Genomic DNA, 7,568 nt, shown 5'->3' on the forward strand with positions numbered 1-7,568 from the left:
TTAGCATTTAAATAGTCACGTGCTTAAAATCAGTGACTTTGGCCAAAGGACGCAGCATTAGTTGTCCAGCTAGATGGTTACAGAGCATGTAGCATGGTACTACTGAGGTTTATGGGAGCAGGGATTTGTGAGTGTGCAGGAGTGATGTAGTGATTATCTGGGCGAGGCAGGGCCTTCCTGGGGGAACGAAAGCAAAACTGAACTATCAGTAAGGTTTTAAGTAGATTTCCTGTAAAAAAAAAAAGTGTGTTTCAAACTCTAAATTCAGTCACGCATTTAATCTTTTATTTGCAGTATGTTTATTATGAAAAGGAAAATGCTTGCATTTGAAGCTGTATTATTGAAGTATATTTCTGTAACGTGTCGTTACTTAATAACAAACTTCATCTTGAAGTGCATTAAGGTTTCATGGAGTATCCTGTGTGTCAACAGTGGGCTTAGCCACTTGACTGATGTTATGAACGTTTTTGTTATTTTGTTTTTTCAACTTTAGACTATAATATTATTTGCCACTTATTACAAAGGTAAGGGTGTTTTGCATAGTAATGCAAAGTACAGTGTTTGGTCTTATCAGGAAGCTGTTAATTATATAAGTCTTCTACAACGATCAAGAATGTATTGATCTGTAAAACTGAGCACTTTACTTCCTAATAAATGTTTTATATAATCTGTAGAGCAAACATTGTGCCATAGTTGGTTTGTTTATAATGAAACATTAAGAATGCTACATTTTGTTTGTGTGCGTTCCCTCTATTTGATACCTTATTCTCAGTAATAATGTAAAAAGGGAGTACAGAGTGTAAATGAGCAGAGGTGAGTGGGTTGATCCTACTGCTCAATAACCACTGTTTTTAACACTTTATTTCACATCTGCGTTTATGGAAATGCACAATCATATTCCAGGTAGCAGCTGACCTAATAACTCTGTCCCTTTATTATGTCACAGTTGCTGTGTAAGTTGACTTCTCTATTCTTTTTTCTATTCCCCTTTATTTTTTCCCTTTGTTTCTGGGAATGCTATGGCATCTGGAGGGATTCATGGTCCTTGGAAATCCCAGGCTCCCACATAAGCCCCATAGTTCTATCTGGGCAGCAGAGAGAAAGCAGCTGTCTCACCAGGTCAGAAGCATACCATATTAATGAAAGTCTAATGCTTAATATAAACCCATCTTGATCTTTAACTAGGTACATACTTACTGAATTTATTTAGTTTATTAAGTATGTTAAGCCTTCAGTCAGCGTGTTATGAAAGTCACAGTGCGTGGGAAGTGGGAACTTTTTACTTAATACATTGTTTGCTGTAGTGCTGCTGACTTCTGAAAATTTCTTCAGGAAGTGCAGCTTGAGATGCATGTTTGGAAGAAAAGCCACAGAATTCTTCCATGTCTTATTGGCATCACTTGGATGCCTTGCATATTCAAATACACTTGTCCAGTAAATCTAAACAAGAAAAAAGAATTGAGAAAAAGGGGAAAAAGTTAATATTATGATAAAACATCTGCAAGGAATTTTTACTTATATGTTTAGGCACCAATGAAGTTTTGTTTGGTTCCCTGCTTATATGGAACATGCAGTGTGAGTGAAGAAGATGGCAATTGGCAGTGGAGGAGGCCTTCTCCAGAGTCCTTTCCATAAATACTCCTTCAGGAAAAGGCTTATGCTGTGTGTGTCCCTGGCCCCTTCTCATACAGCATTTCTGGCTCTGCTAGGGTCCCAATGGCAGCCACAAGTCCCCTAAGAAACACAGGTAATTGATGGTGGGAAGATACATAAACATCACTGCTTTTGAAAGGGAAAGCAGAGCCTAACATTTCAGAGATGCTTAAGTAAATCATGCCAGTCTCTTTTCAAAGCGATATTGCTGAGATTCTGATGCTTGCAAACAGTTCTCTTGCTGCACACAAACTAATTCAGAAGCACAATTGTCTTCTGTTCTCCTAAAAAGGTTTTTTAATAGTAACTCAGATGATGTGCTGCTTTTATGCAAAAGATGCTGTGGATGGCTGAAAGAAAAATTGGTTCTCAGTTGCTAGCAAATAAATGATGAAGTATTATTTACTAAAGCATGCTAAATATTAGGTTGATGCAAAAATAGTTGCTGTTTTCAACCATCTGAACTTTAAAGCGGTACATCTCAGCTTAGAATAATATTTATTAGTTTAAAAAGGAATGGTTAGAATCTATGCATTTTTGCCAACAAAACCCAAGTCTATTTATTCCAGTAGCACAGAATTCGGAGTCCTGGAACTCATGAATTCTTCAAAGGTGGTTTGACTGTTGTAAACTTTCTCTTGCAGGAAGTTTTCTAGATGCTTGAAAACGGGATAATCGGTGGGAGAGAGGTTGGGTGAGTGAGCTGGGTGAGGTAGAGTTTTGTAGCTCAGTTCATGCAGCTTCTGCAAAGTCATTTGCGAGGCATGCAGTCAGGTGTTGCCATGGAGAAGAATCTTTTTTATTGACCAGTGTTGGACATTAACGTTGCAATTTTGTTGATTTCCTGGCAATACTTCTCTGCTCTGATGGGTGAGTGGCAAGACTAGATCCCTATGGATTCTGTTGAGAGCTGTGTATCAAATCTATCCCTTGTAGTCTTTTTAGTAGGTACTGTAATTGCACCTATTCTTTAATCTATAAGGCCTGTGATAGACGCAAGAGCTCTTATAGAAGTCTTAGTATATTGGACCCATCTTTATTAATAAATGCACATTTGTCAAACAGTACTTCAAATTCATGCAGCTTAAAATTAAAAAAGAATCCTAATGGGAATTAAATGTCTATCATATAATTATTACTTTGAAAACTGGACTTCGGTTTATTACTTGTTGTAAAATAAGTCAAAGAGGAGGAAATTGCTTCCCAAGAGCACTGGGGCAGCCCCTTGGAAGTGTTGACTGTATCTGGCAAGTTTAACATCTATTCTAGCCTGTTATGTAGCAATAATGTTAGCTGTTTGCTACTAACAGAATTTATAGCCGGGAGATTGTAACAGCTGATCAAACAAATGGAAAAGTTTAGGCAATGAAAGAAAAGAATGCTTACACTGAGCAAGTCAGAAATGAGACTTCAGCCTGGTATTTAGGGAAGAAAACACTTCCCACTAGAGGGACGTTTTCCCACTAGAGGGAGGTGTTTTTCCTAAGGAGGAACAAGAGTTAGTAAAAACATAAGCTCCGTGCTCTTTAGCAATGCTGTGCTATTAATTACAGCAAATGGTGCATTAATTACCAAGAAATTACTTTCAGTTACTAGCACTGGAAATATAAAAGCCTTACTTTCTGTACTGAAAGCAATACAATTTAATCTTCAAAGCTCTTGGTTTTATAGCTGTCAGAAAGCTTCTTTCATAGAATCATAGAATAACCAGGTTGGAAGAGACCTGCCGGATCATCTGGTCCAACCATTCCTATCAACCACTAAACCATGCCCCTCAGCACCTCATCCACCCATCCCTTAAACACCTCCAGGGAAGGTGAGTCAACCACCTCCCTGGGCAGCCTGTTCCAGTGCCCAACGACCCTTACTGTGAAAAATTTTTTCCTAATGTCCAGCCTGAACCTCCCCTGGTGGAGCTTGAGGCCATTCCCTCTTGTCCTGTCCCCTGTCACTTGGGAGAAGAGGCCAGCACCCTCCACAACCTCCTTTCAGGTAGTTGTAGAGAGCAATGAGGTCTCTCCTCAGCCTCCTCCAGGCTAAACAACCCCAGCTCTCTCAAACTAATAAATTCAAACTAACTGCAGTACATCTTCAGAAAGTAACAACATTAAGGTGATTTATTTTTAATTATTTTGAAGTAGTTCAGACAGAGGATTTGAAAGAAAAATTATTCAACCAGGTGGAATAATTACACATAAGACATGCTTATGTTTAGGTTTTAAAGTTTCCTAGAGGCCAGATTAAATCATTTACTGTTCAATGTAAGCAAACCAAACCAAGGATTTTCATATACAAACGCCCATTTTCTCAATGGAGTTAGTGATATAATCAGAATTATTAAATTTTGTACGTCACAATTGTTTAAGTTAAAATGAAAAAAGTCTCAGGAAAACAATGGTATCAGGCAGTTCTGTCATTTTTAAGCCCAATCAAAGCATGAGTTTTAACACTATAAACCTATGGTACCGTATCACTAAGATCCTGCTAAAAGGAGCAAATGTCAAGGATAATTCTTCTCCTAAGCCAACTGCAGTGGAAAGAAAGGATCATATCAAGACCAATTTGGAGCAGATTAATGAAAAAAGGCTTAATGAACCATGTACCGCTCAAAGAATGTTTGTAAAATCCATCCCTAATGAGGGTAGGGAGATAGGAAAGATTGTGAGAAACAAGTCAGGACCATTAACCTTGGGGTATTACAAGATCCTTGAGAGTCTAATTCTTGTCACAAGGTCAATCCTTTACAAAGCAATTATTAAGGATCTCCATAGTATCAACATACAGACACACACACATACTGAAAGCCCTTTAACCTCAGTGATTCTGGACTCATTTCCCTTTTCCTGCTAATCAGTTTTTCCCCCTGCTTTCCCTGTTCATAAAGGTGTATGTTGTAGTACCTATATAGATAATCAATTAGCCTCTAGCCTAGACAGGCACTCACACTCCTGGGCAGAAAACTGCTTGGATGGCTGGACACAGAGAGGTGGTAAATGGAGTTAAATCCAGCTGGAGGCCAGTTACAAGTGGGGTTCCCCAGGGCTCAGTGCTGGGTCCAGCCCTGTTCAATGTCTTTATCAATGACCTGGATGAAGACATTGAGTGCACCATTAGTAAGTTTGCGGATGACACTAAGCTGGGTGGAAGTGTCGATCTGCTGGAGGGTAGGGAGGCTCTGCAAAGGGATCTGAACGGGCTCGACCGCTGGGCTGAGAAAAATGGCATGAGGTTTAACAAGGCCAAATGCCGGGTCCTGCACTTGGGACACAGCAACCCTGTGCAGTGCTACAGACTAGGAGAAGTCTGTCTAGAAAGCTGCCTGGAGGAGAAGGACCTGGGGGTGTTGGTTGACAGCGACTGAACATGAGCCAGCAGTGTGCCCAGGTGGCCAAGAAGGCCAATGGCATCTTGGCTTGGATCAGTAACGGCGTGACCAGCAGGTCCAGGGAGGTTATTCTCCCTCTGTACTTGGCACTGGTGAGACCGCACCTTGAATACTGTGTTCATTTCTGGGCCCCTCACCACAAGAAGGATGTTGAGGCTCTAGAGTGAGTCCAGAGAAGAGCAACAAAGCTGGTGAAGGGGCTGGAGAACAAGTCCTACGAGGAGCAGTTGAGAGAGCTGGGGTTGTTTATCCTAGAGAAGAGGAGGCTGAGGGGAGACCTCATTGCTCTCTACAACTACCTGAAAGGAGGTTGTGGAGAGGAGGGAGCTGGCCTCTTCTCCCAAGTGACAGGGGACAGGACAAGGGGGAATGGCCTCAAGCTCCACCAGGGGAGGTTCAGGCTTGACATTAGGAAAAATTTTTCACAGAAAGGGTCATTGGGCACTGGAACAGGCTGCCCAGGGAGGTGGTTGAGTCGCCTTCCCTGGAGGTGTTTAAGGGATGGGTGGACGAGGTGCTGAGGGGCATGGTTTAGTATTTGATAGGAATGTTTGGATTCAATGATCTGATGGGCCTTCTCCAACCTGGTGATTCTATGGTTCTATGATACTAAACAATAGTTGTCCCAGTACGGACAACCTTGAGGGACACCACTTGTCAACAATCTCTATTGGAACATTGAGCTGTTGACCACTGCCCTCTGGATGCAACCATCCAACCAATTCCTTGCCCACTGAACAGTCCACCCATCAAATCCATCTCTCTCCAATGAAGGATGTTGTGGAGGTTTGTATCAAAGGTCTTACAGAAATCCAGATAGATTACATCCATAGCTCTTCCCTTGTCCACCAATGTAGTTAGTCCAACATAGGTTGGTCAGGCAAGACTTGGCCTTGGTGAAGCCATGCTGACTGTCTCAAATCACCTCCTTGTCCACCAGCACAGCTTCTAGGAGGATCTGTGCTATGATCTTCCCAGGCGCCGAGGTGAGGCTGACAAGCTGTGTGATTCAACTTTCAAAAGTTTAACACAAGACTCACATTTAGGATGTAACAAAGTTCCCCTAAGCTTTTTGGGAAATTAAAAAGCAGAATTATGTTACAGTCTTAGTAGCTCTCAGCCCATCAGTCAAGCCTTAATTGTATCCACAAGTACCACAATCACAAATGCAAACTGTGAAATAGAAGTTCGAATATCTACTTCAGTTTAATTCTTTTAATAATGACCAACCCAATTCTTTAATTAGTCATTGAGTTTTAATATCTTTAAATATTGTGCAGTATGTCAGTGGCACACTGGAATGGCAAGTAAAGAATTTTTTCTCAAATTTTCCTACAAGTTTTGGGATTTTGAAGAGAATGCAAATAAAAGTAAAAAAATGCAAATTTCAAATGTAATTTTTTTTCTTCTTTTAATGAGAAAGATAGCTGAAGGTGACACGGTGGAAGAATTTAAATGCTTGCAAACATAAAGGAGAAATATTCAAAAAGAATTTTGTAATAGATCTCACCTCTTTATACCTGCCTCTTGTGACTCTGTTTATAGCTGTCTGTATAAATTTCACGCAGATTTTTTAGAGGTACCTTCTAAGTTTGCATTAAAACTACTCCAGCCACAGATATTTTTAACAAAGTCTTATTATAATTCTATTTGGATTAGATCACCATCTGCAAATAGAGTGTTACTATGGCTTATCCTCAACCTGGGAAATGATCTTTTGTGAGAAATGAGACATCTTGTTACACTGGAAGGACCAAGACGGGCACTTTTCAACACCACAGCAGCCAAGTTCATTAGTAGTGCTCAGAAGATGATCAGGATTGTGGTATGACTCCCGTTTGTAACCTGCAAGAAACTGAAACACTGCTGGGAGTCAAAAATTACTAATGTGAGACTTGAGAAAAGGGAATAGAAGGTGCTAAGACTAATACGATTAAAAATGTCTTAAAAGAGTGGTAACTCAAGTACTGTTGATAGCAACGAATAAACAAAAAAAGCTTGGCACTGCCAGAAATAGCTAAGTGCCGAAGCCTTTAGTGTTGTCATTTAAATCCAGAGTACTGTTGCATTTCAATGAAAGCAACAACTCTTCCCAAGCTGTATGGGAAGCTCCTGCCTTGGAGATAGGAATTCCACATAGCAGTGGAACAGCTCAGACTTTACCATAAGAGGGAGCTACAGCTCACTTAAGTAATGATTTCTTGTCTACTAATGAGTTCTAATGAAAAATTAATATTTTTTTTCCTTAAAAACACAGTCACCACAGTGCAAGGTGGTAGATTTAAGTCTGGTTTAGGCAGTGCCTGTTGGTGTGACCAGAACCCCCGTTTCTTGAAAGCTCAGCAATCTATCTCAAGTACTGTAAAGCCCTGTGAGCAGAGCCATGGTACACCCAGCCTGCTATCTACCACTCTGAATATGTAATAGTGAGGTGGATGAATGGAAAAGATGCTTGTCCTCCCATGCCTAGATACCCTGAATGCAAAAGAAAAACCAGAACTGGCATTCAACCTCTGCATTTATCCTCCCT

The sequence above is a fragment of the Phaenicophaeus curvirostris genome, chromosome 4, assembly GCF_032191515.1.
Source record: "Phaenicophaeus curvirostris isolate KB17595 chromosome 4, BPBGC_Pcur_1.0, whole genome shotgun sequence".
Taxonomy (NCBI): Eukaryota; Metazoa; Chordata; class Aves; order Cuculiformes; family Cuculidae; genus Phaenicophaeus; species Phaenicophaeus curvirostris.